Source organism: Chiloscyllium punctatum, chromosome 25 (genome assembly GCF_047496795.1).
Source record: "Chiloscyllium punctatum isolate Juve2018m chromosome 25, sChiPun1.3, whole genome shotgun sequence".
In the NCBI taxonomy this organism is placed as follows: Eukaryota; Metazoa; Chordata; class Chondrichthyes; order Orectolobiformes; family Hemiscylliidae; genus Chiloscyllium; species Chiloscyllium punctatum.
Window position 1 is genome coordinate 20,656,899 of NC_092763.1, and position 15,766 is coordinate 20,672,664.

At 42.4% G+C, this 15,766-nt stretch overlaps 1 protein-coding gene across 1 annotated transcript in view; it reads left to right on the top strand.

Moving 5' to 3' along the window:
* Positions 1–372: 372 nt before the first annotated feature.
* The window catches only part of LOC140495739 (sodium- and chloride-dependent neutral and basic amino acid transporter B(0+)-like), an 81,320-nt gene continuing 65,926 nt past the window's right edge, over positions 373–15,766 (top strand). The window contains exon 1 of the mRNA XM_072594790.1: positions 373–494. The gene's annotated coding sequence lies outside the window, so the exon portion shown is untranslated. The remainder of the gene's footprint in view (positions 495–15,766) is intronic.

Sequence of the window (15,766 nt, forward strand, 5' to 3'; positions counted from 1 at the left end):
CAACTTCCTGACTGTTGGAATCATGCATTTTCCCTTCTGACAGTCATCTTGAGGCTGCCAAGTATAATTATCAAAGCAAAATACTGCTCATGCTGGGTGTGTGAAACAAATAGAGAACACTGGAGAAATCGGCAGGTGTGGCTGACCTAAGATTTTGGAGCAACACTGTTTTGTAGATCCCTGAATGTTGTTTGTATCTCTTTTGTATTCAGATCCTGTGTACAGACTACAATCTGCAGCCATACTCTTCTGTCAAAAACATTTCATTCCTGTGTTAATGTGAAATGAACTATTAGTTATGAAAACTGGTGACATTAATATTCAGGCAATCTATTTTACTCTCCCTTTTCTATCTTTTGCAGGTGCTTTCCTTATTCCCTTCATTCTGATGCTGGCAGTCACTGGGGTGCCAATGCTTTTCTTGGAAACTTCCTTTGGGCAGTTTGCCAGCCTTGGACCGGTTGCAGTGTGGAAAGCTGTGCCCATGTTACAGGGTTAGTGTTCACTGAACAACCTTGATTTGGCAACAGTTTAAATGAGCAATTGTGTTTTATACCCATGAATATATTCGCTGTATTTCCTTCACCAGCTGTTGGTGTCACGTCGGCTTGCAGAGATGTTGTTCACAATCAAAACAGAGTGAAATAATATTGCTTTTCAGTGTTTCAAATTCACTTCCTGAAACAGCGGTAGAGGCAGGAACCGCTACAGTCTTTAAGAACTATCTTGAAACACCAAAGGATACAAGGCTAAGTGTTGGGAAAAGGGAATTAGAGTAGTTCAGTTCTTGATAACTGTTGAGAGTTTGGTGCTGGAAAAGCACAGCAGGTTAGACAGCATCCGAGGAGCAGGAAGATTGACCTTTAGGGTAAAATCCCTTCATCAGGAATGAGGTTGGGAGCCTCTGGGATGGAGAGATAAATGGGAGGGGGCTGGGGGGAAGGTAGCTGTGTGTGTTGTAGAGAAAATATAGAGAACCACCAGGAGACAGAGTTCCTCAAGAAGTAGGTCTTTTATTTGCAAACAAAAAACCGTGACACTGAGAAAGCTGATTCTCAAATGCCCGTGAACCTCAGGGTCTGTGGATTTTTATATTTTTTTAAAATCATGTTTCTGTTAGCTTATCAGCATGCCCAACGATATTAATAAAAGTACCTCACTCTAGCTACACAATAAACCAGTGATGTTAGTTCCCATTATCTCTTTAGTTGTACATTCTACTTAATATTATTCTAATATCACTGTTAGATATTTATTGCTAACTCTACTATAATGGTCTTTCATTCCAGACCCTCCTTGATATTTTCCTAATGTCATCATTAGGTATTTATTATCACTTCTGCTACAGTGATCTTTCATTGCAGACTAACCTATCATGATAGATATTTAGCTATTCCATCTAGTACAATAGTCTCCTGTCTAAAGCTGACGCTACTAACTATTAATTGGATATTTTAATGTCATGTCCTAAATATTTACGGTCCCAATCCTGTCATAATAACACTTAACAGAGAAACTTGCTTTATTATTGTGTTATCTCATCTCGCCGTAGTGACCTTTCAGCCTTTAACCTTACTCTGCTAATTGGTGTAGGAATGTTCCACTATGGTTATCCCATCCTGCCTTCCACAGAACACAGGTTGTTAGTGGTTTTCATGCTTTAACCCTTCCCATGCATTCATGTTCTTTTTATTTTCCATATTTGCCTCCTTTACCATCCCCCCACCCTTCCCCGAGACCTTCTGGTCTCACCCAGAGAAAGAAGACAATAAGCTCAGCCTTTCTTGTGCCCAATGCAAACAATATAGGTCCCAACACTGACTGACTAAATAATTTTTGGAGTCTGAGACTTAAAGGGTTCTTCCTCCATTCCTGGCGTCCCTTGGGCTAAAAGCCTGCTCTTCAATAACCAGAGCTGATAAATGTGTTGCTGGAAAAGCGCAGCAGGTCAGGCAGCATCCAAGGAGCAGGAGCATCGACGTTTCAGGCATAAGCCCTTCTTCAGGAATCCCCTGAAGAAGGGCTCATGCCTGAAACGTCAATTCTCCTGTTCCTTGGATGCTGCCTGACTTGCTGCGCTTTTCCAGCAACACTTTTTTTTTCAGCTCTGATCTCCAGCATTTGTAGTCCTCACTTTTTCCAATAACCAGAACAGGACAAAAGACCCAAGATCCCTCACAATCTAGGACTTGTGCGTTCTTCAGAAGTATCATTGATGTCCCCGCGTGGTCATATTCCTTGTACTGTGGCGGTTGTTAGATCATAATAATAGAGCAGTGGGGTTCCATCAGAGGAACCTGGGGTAGCTGAAATAACCACAAGTTGCTGTGCAGTGACACGAACTAAAAAAGACTTAATAAAAGGTAAAGCACAATGAAGGCAGCAACAAGCAAAACCGCACTACAATAAGACCAATCTTGACAAACTATGCTCCCCGAGACCTTTTATATTATTCAGCCAATCAAAAGCCTGATGTCCAAACGCTGCATTGTCTTTAAGCTCCCGTCTTAGATTCTTTAGTTTTTCCATTGCTTTAGTAAAAGACCCCCCAGGGCTAGTGTTGTTGGGTATGTTCCCCAAACATCTCTCAAACTCCGCCTTTTTCTGCCAGTATCTAATCCAAGGCCTGTCTGTTTTGCCATGTCATTTTGGTAGTTGCATCCAATTGTTCTCCCAAGGCCACAAGGGCATCATCAGTATAATTGATAAATCTCTGCTGGTTGTAATAAATGTAATTAATCCATGCAGCATTCTTGCTAACCCCTATCACTGGGATGAGAGCTTCCCAGCCGGCAGCAATCGCATTGCGGGCCTTAAACTCATTTGGAATACCTCTTGCTATCAATCTGAATTGTTGGATCAGGGACATACCGTCGCTTAGTACAGCACAAAACTGATTGTGACATCACATCAAGCTGTGTGTGTGCTGATGTAACTACCTCGTATAGGAGCATTACACGGGCACAGCTGCCACTCCAGTCAACGCGCAGCGTCGGGTGCAATCCTCCTTTCCTACCACACAGCCGCCACGTATCTGCCAGTGGGACGCGTTGAGAATTTAAAACCGCCCCAAATGTGGTGTCCACCTCGAGTTTAATCGTATTCCCTCAAAGACCCTTAAAATAGCCAAGTGGTGTGGAGCCATTTTGCTTAAAGCATTTAAAACTCAACCCTTCCCGTATCCTGAAAGCAGCCACAGGGAATGTGTAATTAGTCTTACTGGTGGTCAAGGCGTACTATAGCCACACCACCGTTGGAGTTGCTGCCTGCCCACACCATCCTGCTGATAGAACGTAGAGGCCTGAAGTAAGAGGCACCAAAATGGGCAATGAAATTGCCTGTAAATTGACTAATCATCCAGATTAAGAGGTCAGCTAGAGTGCTGCAAACGCCATTGAGTACAGGTGGTCGAGTTATAAGGCATAGGGACTTAGTACAGAAGAAACAGTCCTGTCTAGCCATCATTACAGCTGTATAGTTTGCCTATTGATACTAGTGATTGTCACGGGTGCATACCCATGTTAGGGCAGCAAGGTCTGCACTTCGAATAAGTCTTTGCCTCCCAACCTGAGCGACCCTGGCATTACCAGTCCAGATCTGCCAAATTAATGGTCTCCAAGTTTGATAATGCAGACCTGGCATCAGAGAGGGTGGTGTCATGGGCATCCCCATGTCTTCCCCATCCCCACTGCCAGGCAAACTATGCTCCACATCTTCATCACAATCATTTCTAGAGTGATCCGTATCCCCAAGAACTTCACCTGCACCTTGTTCGGAATCCTGCTGAGAGGTACTAGCCTCCTGTGTGCCCTGCCTGTGTCCAAGTTCCTCAGCCTCAGCTCCATTTACCTCAGTGTTAGAGTTAGTTTGTACTGGTGGGAGAGCTTTAATACAATGATTAAGGTGGTACCATATGTGTCGTCCTTCCACGTGATTGGCGGTAGATGATGACTTAGTCACTACGTAAGGTCCCTCTCTCCTCAGCTCATTCCAGCGTCTTCGAAAAACCCGCATGTACACCCAAACCCGGGGATTAATAGGTCCTTCCTCATTAACAGGTGGTGGTTTCCTTTGTGTTTCTTGCAGGTGGATAGCCTCATGTATCATAGTTAGCTGCTGCATATATTGCTTAAGTTCTAAGCTTAACCACATCAAGCTAGGCCCTTCATATGGGCTTCTCCACCTGGGCACTGGCATAGGTCTACCTGTGAGCATCTCATGTGGTGTTAGGTTGGTCATGCGATTAGTCTGCATGCGATAACTCATTAGCGCCAGCGCATCAACCCAATTAAGGTTGGTGCTTGTGCAGATCTTGTTTAATTTGGCTTTCAATATCCCATTAATCCTTTCCACCATACCCTGTTACTGGGGATGATGCACACACCCAAACCTCTGTTTGATTCTCAAAGACTGCAGCACCAACTTAACTACTTTCTGAATGAAGGTAGACCCATTGTCTAAACTAATTTCCGATGGTATACCAAACCTTGGGATAACTTCATTTGTCAGAAATTTCACTACTGTCCCAGCTCCTGGTTTCAACCTTATTTCCATTGGGCTAACTGATTTCACTCTCCCACATCTGTATCATGCTGTGACCACAAAATGGCTGGTAATGCATCCAATTGCTCATTACCATATTGATCACCTTCCTCCACTATCACTGGCATGCTCTGCTGGAGTGTTACCTTGACTTCCTTCGGGTTCCCTGTCAAGTTGCAGCATGCTAAGATTTTGATATAGCTGCCATCCCTGGATTCCCCTGTCATGATGATATGCCATTCCCTGACTGTTTGTTTCTACATGCCTGGCCATAGATCCTAAGTCTTTAGATTGATATCCCTTATTTACCAGTAAGGTTACATGTGGTGTGGTGCCTGTTACTTTATACCACTTTTCCAGGAACACATTTCTCTCTATTTGCAGGATCACTCCCTGCTCCCCTAAGACTATTGCTTCACTTCTCAAATGTTGTGGAGCAGTGACTTCCTGCTGCCACTGCCTCTCTATCACCTCATCCTGAGACTCATCAAATATCACTGTACAGTGTAGCTCAGACTTAGGTTGTCTTGCTTTGGTCAGCATCGTCAACACTTCTGCTTCCCATATCCCCCAAATGTCTTGAATATCACTTGCTATATCCCCTATTCAATAAACATTAACATCTTTAACTTCTTGCATCACTAATTATGTGTTGGGCTTTTCTATGATCAAGCCCTGCTGTGTGCACTCCAATCTTACCTCGAACTGTAGTAAAGCATCCCTACATAACAAGTTAATTGGTGTCTCTTTTGACGCTAATATTGGCAGAACTATCTCACTACCTTCCATTTCTAATCTTATTGGAGCTGTAAATCAGGTGAAATGTAATTTCCCTGAGAACCCTATAGTTTTAACAAATTTACTTGACATGCGAAGGTGAGAGGCATACCACGGCTGTACACAAGTGTATGTAGCTCCAGTATCTCTCATCGCTGGTGTCTGCCGTCCTTCTATATTAACTTGTATTACTGGTTCTTGATCAGCCTCCCATGCTACTACAGGGTATTGTCCCTTCCCACCCAGGTTCTCAGGGCATCCTTAACACCTACCATACAGGTTAACAGGTCCTGCTGGGCCTGTAGGTGTCTGGAAAGTGGCCACTGGGGATTCCCGCTGTCCAGGCCAGTTGTAGGACAGAGGGGGCCCGGTCCAATAAGGGCAATTCCTCCTAAAGTGGCCTGGTTGATGACATCCCCAGTTCTTAATTTCTGGCCTCCCTTGAGCCTGATTATTTATCATGTACCTTAGTCCCCCATTCTTACGTTCTTGTCCTTGGGAACTCCAGTTCTGTTTAGGCTCTTGTTTAAATCTGCTCTGCCTCGGATGTGTCACCCGCAGGAAAGCTTCTCTTAAAAACCTCCATTGCTGGCATAGACCTTTTTTGGCCCCTGTCTGGCTACCTGATAGGACTCCCCTTGCACTGGCACTTGGTTCATGCCAGTGTTGCTTACTGTGTTGGTTCTTGCTGGCAACACCTTTTTAGCCTTCTCTTTTTCTTTCTTTTTAAGCTCTTTGAGCTGCATTTGCACCACCACCTGCTGTTCAGACAGTTTCACTTTGTCTTTTCGAAACCTTTCAACTGCATGAGCTACATGATCTCTAAATTGATCATGATCTCAAGGGCGGCACGGTGGCACAGTGGTTAGCACTGCTGCCTCACAGCGCCTGAGACCCGGGTTCAATTGTGTGGAGTTTGCACGTTCTCCCCGTGTCTGCGTGGGTTTCCTCCGGGTGCTCCGGTTTCCTCCCATAGTCCAAAGATGTGCAGGCCAGGTGAATTGGCCATACTAAATTGCCCATAGTGTTAGGTAAGGGGTAAATGTAGATGTAGGGGTATGGGTGGGTTACGCTTCGGCGGGGCGGTGTGGACTTGTTGGGCCGAAGGGCCTGTTTCCACACTGTAAGTAATCTAATCTAATCTAAATTCCTGGTGTCTCATTGATGATGTCAGACCCACCACCTCCAGCCTTGACCTGATTTGGGAGGGCATTGCCTCAATGTTGGAATTTCGGAACATTGTGGTCAGCAACTGATTAGTCTCTGTCTTGCTCTGTTTCCAGCCTCCCCTTCTTTAACTGTTTCCCCAAGTAGCCAGCTGGGTTTTCACTTTCACCCAGTGGATCCCCTCTCGGAGCCTTGGGGTCCATTTTGGGTGGATAACAGACTCTTAAGGCCTGCCATACATTCTGTCTAACTCAATCAAACCCGACCCCGTCAATCATTGGATTGTCTGCCACATTTTTCAAATGAGTTTGGATCGTTATGTCCTTTAACTTCGGGAGTCCTACCAACCTCACCAGCAGTGCATTCAAGTCTCCTATAGCCAGTAATTGCCCTGTGGTTTCATCTTCAAAAGCCCTGATCCACTTTCTCGCTCCCTCGTGTAAGCTGGGCAGCGCATTCTTCAGCCCTTCCAGATCCTGAGTTCCCCAAGGAATATATTGTGGGTTTCTCCCCTCTGTTGACCCTTTTTCCCTTTACTGACCCCACTTCTCAATAAATCCCCCTCTGGCTCGGAGTCCGATGCTATTTCTAATTCCTCCCATTTTTTAGGTACTGGGGCCTTTTTCTATCCTTGTGTCTCATCGTCCCTTTCTTCTTGCTCTGCGCCACTTTCACTGCTTTTCTCTTTAGCCCTTCTTTCGTATCGCAATGAGTATTCCTCAATTTCTTTTTGTTCCCTTAGCAGCACACTAATCTCATGTTTCAGCTCTACTTGTTCTTGTTGTATGGCTTCTATTTGCTCCTGCCTGTCCCTTTTCTCTCTTTTTCTCTTCTTTCCCTCAGTTCATTTTTGTCTTCCGCACTTCTATCCCATTCTAACTGTCCTTTTATTTCTACTATTCCCTTTATTACTGCGCACTGCTTCAATGCCTCTTCATTTGAGTAGGGAGGAGGTCTATTCAACTTCTCCACATCTGGGTATAGAGAGGGTGAGGTGGGGGGAACTGATTCCTGCTTTCCTGTTTCCTGTAACTGCTCAGCTTGTTCTTTTGCAGCTTTCCTAATCACCACAGGTGCCTGACAAGCTACCTTTAGTTCCTCCCCCTCTTTCCTGAAAAGTTTCAGTATTTCCATCTCCTGATCCCTTTTTTGGTTTCTATTTTTCGATTTATCTTTTAGCTTATAGTTCTTAATTAATCCTTCCATCTCATTGCACATGTGTATGTAAAGGGTACCTTCTTTTGGCCATTTAGTCAATAAATCCTTAGTTCTTTTTTCCCCATTTCTCAGAAATTTTTACTATCATTTCTTGCCAGTGGAAATTTCTTACTCAGTATATCCTACGATATATTTCAGTCCAACTAATGTATTATCTTTGCTCTCATAAATCACTTCCTCATACCATTCAAGTCCGGTAGTTCTTTGTTCGGTAGTATAAGCAATTCCTAACTTTATAACTTGCAGTTGCCCCTTACCAATCTATCAATTTAAGACTAAAATTGGGCCCTTGAAGACAGAAACGGGAATATATTATAGGGAACAAAGAAATGGCAAAAGAATTGAATTGGTACTTCAGATCTGTGTTCACTGGGGAAGACACAAGCAGTTTCCCTGAGGTAACAGTGGCTGAAGGACCTGAACTTTAGGGAATTTATATTTGCCAGGAATTGGAGAGACTGTTAGGTGTGAAGGTTGATAAGTCCCTGGGGCCTGATGGTCTACATCCCAGGGTACTGAAGGAGGTGGCTCGAGAAATCGTGGATGCGTTGGTGATTATTTTCCAGAGTTCGATAGATTCGGGATCAGTTCCTGCGGATTGGAGGGTGGTTAATGTTGTACCACTTTTTAAGAAAGGTGGGAGAGAGAAAGCAGGAAATTATAGACCAGTTAGTCTGACCTCCAGTGGTGGGAAAAATGCTGGAGTCTACTAAAAGGATGAAATTACGACACATCTAGATAGTAGTAACAGGATAGGTCAGAGTCAGCATGGATTTATGAAGGGGAAATCATGCTTGACTAATCTTCTGGAATTTTTTGAGGATGTAACTCTGAAGATGGACGAGGGAGATCCAGTAGATGTAGTGTACCTGGACTATCAGAAAGCTTTTGATAAAGTCCCACAAAGGAGTTTAGTGAGCAAAATTAGGAAGCATGGTATTGGGGGCAAGGTACTAACTTGGATTGAAAGTTGGTTGGCTGTTAGGAAACAAAGAATAGTGACAAATGGCTTCATTTTGGAATGGCAGGCAATGACCAGTGGGGTACCGCAGGGATCAGTGCTGGGACCGCAGCTTTTTACAATATATGTTCATGATCTAGAAGATGGTATTAGTAATAACATTAGCAAATTTGTGGATGATATTAAGTTGGGTGGCAGGGTGAAATGTGAGGAGGATGTTTGGAGATTGCAGGGTGACCTGGACAGGTTAGGTGAGTGGTCAGATGCATGGCAGATGCAGTTTATTGTGGATAAATGTATGGTTATCCACTTTGGTGGCAAGAACAGGAAGGCAGATTACTACCTAAATGGAATCAATTTAGGTAAAGGGGCAGCACAGAGAGATCTGGGTGTTCTTGTACACCAGTCAATGAAGGTAAGCATGCAGGTACAGCAGGTAGTGAAGAAGGCTAATAGCATGCTGGCCTTCATAACAAGAGGGATTGAGCATAGAAGCAAAGAGGTTCTTCTGCAGCTGTACAGGGCCCTGGTGAGACCACACCTGGAGTACTGTGTGCAGGTCTGGTCTCCAAATTTGAGGAAAGACATTCTGACTATTGAGGGAGTGCAGCGTCGGTTCACGAGTTCAATTCCTGGAATGGCGGGACTACCTTACGCTGAAAGACTGGAGTGACTGGGCTTGTATACCCTTGAGTTTAGAAGACTGAGAGGGGATCTGATTGAGACATATAAGATTATTAAAGGATTGGACACTCTGGAGGCAGGAAACATGTTTCCGCTGATGGGTGAGTGTCAAACCAGAGGACACAGCTTAAAAATATGGGGTAGACCATTTAGGACAGAGATGAGGAGAAACTCCTTCACCCAGAGAGTGGTGGCTGTGTGGAATGCTCTGCCCCAGAGGGCAGTGGTGGCCCAGTCTCTGGATTCATTTAAGAAAGAGTTGGATAGAGCGTTCAAGGATAGTGGAATCAAGGGTTATGGAGATAAGGTAGGAACAGGATACTGATTAAGGATGATCAGCCATGATCATATTGGATGGTGGTGCAGGCTCGAAGGGCAGAATGGCCTACTCCTGCACCTATTGTCTATTATTGTCTAATTTCTAAACTTCCTCAATTGCAGCTAGTTAATAAAACAACCTATTCTCATTCATTCAACATAAACCAATCCAACACTGCACCTTCCAAATGCACCAATCACTAACAGTTTCTTGAGAAATTTCTCTCTCAAAAAAACTATCTTAAATTCTTACAGTGCAAAATCAAAATACCCTGAATCTCGAGCTCCAGGGAAACAAAACACAAACATTTAACCACCAACAAACAATTATGCATACAAATCAGATCGCAATGATTAAACTATAAACTCTCTCTCTCTTTCACACACACACGCACACACAGAGGTTTGCTGCTAATAGCTAAAAACTCTGCTATAAATCAATTGCTGTCAGCCAAAGCCTTACTTAAACAGACCCATTATTCATTTCCAGAAGTCTAATTATCTTACAGGCCTTATCTAAAACATTTAACAGTCTAGTAACACTAAAACACTATGACTATTCACTGCTATTTTTACTTTTAATCATCCGCTACCAATTTGCCGGCTTTCTAAACACGTTTATCAGCACTTCTAGTAAAGCAATTTCCCTTCTTTATTCTGCCCTATCTATCTCTCGGGTCTATCTATAAGTGGAATTTCTGCTACTTTTTATTCTTACTTACCCCTTACCCCACTGCGCAGTTTTCTTGACCAATTCTCCATGTCTCCTTCAGCAGCAATTTACCCCTGGCCTTTGGATCCTGGATCGGAGAGACTCTCCGGCAGGTTCCCACACCTGAGTCCCCAAGGACCACTCAAAGCCAACAGAATATAGTCCGAATTCACAGCAAAAATGCTAATTTTTTTTTTTGTTGGGTACCCTTATTCTGTCAGTCTTTGGAGTGTCCCCGGTGGACCAAGAAGCGCCCTGTAACTGCCGGCCCCTGTCCTGGTGGGTCTCTGCACGATCCTGCTCGCAGCACTAAATTTGTTGTGGAGAAAATATAAAGAACCACCAGGAAACACAGTTCCTCAAGAAGTAGGTCTTTTATTTGCAAACAAAAAACTGACACTGAGAAAGCTGATTCTCGAATGCCCGTGAACCTCAGGGTCTGTGGATGTTTATATTTTTTTTATCATGTTTCTGTTAGCTTATCAGCATGTCCAGTGATATTAATCAAAGTACCCTAGTCTCACTACATAATAAACCGGTGATGTTAGTTCCCATTATCTCTTTAGTTGTACATTTCTGCTTAATGTTATTCTAATATCACGGTTAGATATTTATTGCTAACTCTGTTATAATGGTCTTTCATTCCAGACCCTACTTGATATTTTCCTAATGTCATGATTAGATATTTATTATCACTTCTGCTACAGTGATCTTTCATTGCAGACTAACCTATCATGATAGATATTTAGCTATTCCATCTAGTACAATAGTCTCCTGTCTCAAGCTGACTCTACTAACTATTAATTAGATATCTTAATGTCATGTCCTAAATATTTACGGTCCCAATCCTGTCATAATAACACTTAACAGAGAAAATTGCTTTATTACTGTGTTATCTCATCTCGCCGTAGTGACCTTTCAGCCTTTAACCTTACCCTGCTAATTGGTGTAAGAATGTTCCACTATGGTTATCCCATCCTGCCTTCCACAGAACACAGGTTGCTAGTGGTCTTCATGCGTTAACCCTTCCCATGCATTCATGTTCTTTATTTTCCATAAGAGTGCAATAGGTCAGAGAGGACTCCACCTCCATCTCTCTGACCTGTCACCTCTACCCCCACCTTCATCCACATATTGCGCTCTCAGCTACTTTTCCCCCCAGCCCCAACCTCCTTCCATTTATCTCTCCTTCCCGAGGCTCCCAGCCTCATTCCTGATTAAAGGCTTTTTCCCGAAATGTCTTTTTTATTTTTGTTTTTTTTTTCCTTGCTCCTTGGATACTGCCTGACCTGCTGTGCTTTTCCAGCGCCACACTCTCGACGCTGATCTCCAGTATCTGCAGTCCTCACTTTCGCCCTGTCTTGATAACTGGTGCAGATACGATAAGTTGAACAGCATCTTCCTATGCTGTAACACTGTATGACTTGTGCTTCTAATTGAGGTAGACAGAGTGGACCTCAACTCCTGAATTTGACAGAACTTATTTATAAACATGATATTGAGGGTGATTCTGCTGGGATCTGCAATAACCTCTGAAACTTGAGTGAGTGAATTAGTGAAGACTTTCTCCAGTATAATTATCTTGAGATTTTAATGGATCAGGACAACCCCCTTGTTATCCAAACTGGTGAAAGATTTTTGTTTGCTGCTCCACATTCATAATGTAAGAACGTTTGTGCTCTATTTTCAAACAGATAGCCTTGCAATGAGATTCAAGTACAACAGTTTCCTGCAATAATCCTGTGTCCCTTGATATATAGAAATCTATCAATTTCAGTCTTGGGCATGCTCAACTATTGTGTTTCCATTGTTGTTTGGGTTAAAGATTTCCAAATATTCACAGCAGCTATTTTTGACTGATTAATGAAATTCGTGCACGTCACAGTCTGAAATGATCCACCCTTTGCTATAATATAGGAAACCTCCTTCCTGCATTGACCATGTCAGTCTTGGAAAGAATTTTGTATGGTGGCATTAGATCACTGCTGCCTCACAGGGGTGGCACAGTGGCTCAGTGGTTAGCACTGCTGCCACACAGTGACAGGGACCTGGGTTCGATGTGAAGTTTGCACATTCTCCCCGTGTCTGCGTGGGTTTCCTCCCACAATCCAAAGATGTGCAAGTCAGGTGAATTGGTCATGCTAAATTGCCCATAGTGTGAGGTGCATTAGTCAGGGGTAAATATAGGCTAGAGGAGTGGGTCTGGATGGGTTATTCTTCAGAAGGTTGTATGGACTTGTTGGGCCTGTTTCCATACTGTAGGGAATCTATTGCCTCTCGTTCTTAAACTCTATCTGCAAATTTGGAAATATGATGTTGAACCCGACTGAAGAAGAGTCATAATGAACTTAAAAATGTTAACTCTGTTTCTTCTGCATGGATGCTGCCAGGTATGCTGAGTTTCTAGAGTGTACTGTCTGTGTTAGTTTCAGATTTCCAGGATCTGCAGTATTTTATTTTTATTCAAATCATTCCTATGGATTATGAATAACTGGGGCCTAATCACTGACCCCTGTGGACCTACATTCATTGAAGTTGACCAAACTAAAATTGAATCAGCTGTTATACTCTTTTTTTTTTATGTTCATTAATCAATTCTCAATCCATGTTAATATATCCCCATCCCCCCCCCCCCCCCCCCCCAACTCCCACATGCCCTAATTTTTTTCACTACCTTCCAGTGTGACCCTTTTTGAAAACATTTTGACTATCTAAACCAACAATATACACTTGGTTCTCACTTAATATATTATTTAGATCCTTAAACACTCTCAGGATTGTCAAAAATGATTTTTTTCTTTTCTAAATCCATGTAGACTTTACCAAATCCAATCATTATTTTCTAAGTGGGCTGGAATTGTGTCTGCTTCTAATGGATTCACATTTGTTTTTGCTGTTTTCCTTTTTACACATATATAAGAACTTTTACACTCAGCTTTTATGTTTCTCACCCGTTTAATCCATTTTCTCAATGTTTTTCTCTGTACTCTTTTGCTAAAATGCTCTGAATCTTTTATTTGCTTTCTTCCCGAAACTTAACAGGCATATTCCTTTGATCCAATATGATCTTAGATTTGTTTTGTTACCATTGGTTGAAATGCTTTTTTTTGGGGAGGAGGTTTCTGTGCTTTAAAATAATGTATTTTTATTGCTAATTGTAAAGAGTGAAGTTGGTTAGTCTGCTTCCTCCGTCATCCAGAAGCAAAGTTAGCAGTGAACTCACAGGCCAAAGCGGGCCCTAAAGCGCCATAGATGGGCAAATATGAAACACAGTGAAAAACATCCCACCCAGTGGTGATACTAAACAATCTGATTGTTATAAGAATGAAATCACACTCCTGTCTGCACCAACTGTTTGGGGTGCGGTGTGCTATTGTGGTCAACTGAGTCTTTAACAGATCATTTGACCATTAATTATTTGCGTACGGTGAGAGAGCAATTGACTTTAGCGCTCCATATTTTAGAGATGAGCTCAGAAGTGTACAGGAATATTGCAGATTAGCCTACAGTTCTTTATAATATTTATCCCCACCAAAAACAATTTACTGCAGTGACCTGTGGTATCCCATCATCTTTATTTGTCTTTTCAGTGTTAACCATTGTCTGTCTACTATCGTACCTTTCATTTTGGGTCGTAGTTCATCCATAACCAATTTTTCTCTTCACAGTTTCATAAATTCTTTTATTTATATTTGATATCATTATTTCTGATTGCGTTTGAAAGTGATGTAGTTCAGTATAAGCAGCTATCATATACTGTATCATATAAATAAAATGGTTTATTGTACATGAAAGGGAAAAGAAGTAGTAATTGTCGTTCATTATACAAGAACTAATTTAAAGGGTCTTATTACAATTGTCAAAAATAAAAAGTCAATCTTCTTATGAGTCATCATTAAACTCTTCATTCCAGATTTGTATTGAATTGAAATTTTACGATCTGCCATGGGCAGGAATCGAACCCTGGTTCTCGGAACATTATCTTGGTCTCTGGATTAACAGTGTAGCAATAATATCACTAGGTCGTTGCCTCCCCCTATAAGTGATCTGAATGATGCCTAGAGATGTCTTAAATTTACGCAAAAGACTATATAAATGGATACCTTACTTGTCTCTTTCACAGTGAAAGGTAATGTCCTCAGTGTTTGAGCCTTGCTGTTAAGACATGCTGCCTCACTGAGTAGATGATTCTTTGCTGTTTTCATTGGATTCAGAGCAGCCCCTTTGCCCTTGGTATGACATTAGGACAGGCCAGTACAATCTCAGACTACAATCAACATCCATTTCAGTCCCTTCATGTTGGTCCCCTCCCCTTTCTAAAATGCGTAACTGACATCAGCATATTTGGAACCCTCAAAACGTCAGCCTATACTGTTCAGGATTTTTGTTGCAAATGCAATGAAAATGTGACATTTGAAGTTGAATGGACTCAAGAATTTTACATTTCAATAATTAGAAACATATCTACCCAATTTAAAGTACTTGGAATTAAAGTAGAGCTTATACTCATCCATAGTGTATTTCCAGAGAATTATGTATGTGCGAACAACAGCAGAAATTGCAATGCCAACTGGCAACTAGACAATGTTGATTTGTCTACCAGCTAAATCTATGTGAAGAAATGTTGTGCCTTTATTCAAGAAGGGCTGTAAAGAAAAGCCTGATAGCTATAGACCAGCAAGCCTAACGTGTGGTGGGTAAGTAACTTGAGCAGATTCTAGGGATAAGGTATACATGCATTTAGAAAGACAGAAAGACAGGGTCTGTTTTGGAGTAGTCAGCATGGCTCTGTGAGTGGGAGATCATGCCTCACAAATTTGTTAGTGTTCTTTGACGAAGTGACCAGGAAGGTTGATGAGGGCAGGGCAGTAGACAAAGCTGATATGGATTTCATTGAGGCTTTGATAAGCTTTCACATGGTAGGCTGCTCTGGAAGGTTAGATCACAGGTAATCCAGTGGGAGCTGGCAAATTGGACACAATTGGCTTGATGGTCAGAAGCAGAGAGTAATAGTGGAAGGATGCTTGTTGGACTGGAGGTCTGTGATGAGTGGAGTGCTTCAGAGGTCGGTGCTGGGTCCACTACTGTTGTTATCTATAGCCATGTTTTGGATGAGTGTGCAAAACATGATTAGTAACTTTGCTGATGACACTAAAATAGGTGGTATAATGGACAGTGAGGAAGGTTATCATAAATTGGACCTTGATCAGTTGGCGAAGTGGGCTGAGAAATGGCAAGTGGAGTTTAATATAGACAAGTGTGAGGTCATGCATTTTGGAAAGTCAAATCAAGGTAGGAGTTTCATGATGAATGGTAAGGCTATAAGGAGTGTAGTGGAACAGAGGGATCTTGGAGTTCAGGGGTTCACAGTTCACTGAACGTGGAGT